Here is a 569-nt window from a genome sequence, read left to right on the forward strand (position 1 = left end):
AAAAAAAAAAAAAAAAGTTATGTATCCTCTTCCCCTAAAACAATGATCTTTCCACACAATAAATAGAAAGCTCGTATGAAACTGAAACTAAATTACAAATAGCAAATGTCCAAATTCATAAAGATATAAATACAGGGAAAACTAACTAAATGCTATATGCTATGTTTACTTGCTTCAGTTCATTAAAATAGAAGTTATACAAGAACTTCCTGAAAACTCAATTAATTTTTTTATATATAGTGGGGTACAGAGAAATTCAGAAACATTTACAGCAAAAAATGACAATGTCACCAGTTTTCAACATTTCCTAACAGATACACTTACATGTTAGAACGTGTTGGCTTGGGAAAACTGAGTATTTAAAACAATGGGGTATTAGAAAATCAGCAACAAACATCAAAAAGAGCAAAAGGGAACAGTAAAAATTACAAGCATACAAGCGATATATATAGAACAAAAAAGAGGATGTCACAGAAGCTGTTCTTGAAAAGATTTATAACCTGAATGCACATGGGGCACATCATGTAAAAGAGTAATACTAGAAACAAACAAAACACAGACGAAAAAAG

Source organism: Lipotes vexillifer, unplaced genomic scaffold (genome assembly GCF_000442215.2).
Source record: "Lipotes vexillifer unplaced genomic scaffold, Lipotes_vexillifer_v1.1 scaffold2059, whole genome shotgun sequence".
NCBI lineage: Eukaryota > Metazoa > Chordata > Mammalia > Artiodactyla > Lipotidae > Lipotes > Lipotes vexillifer.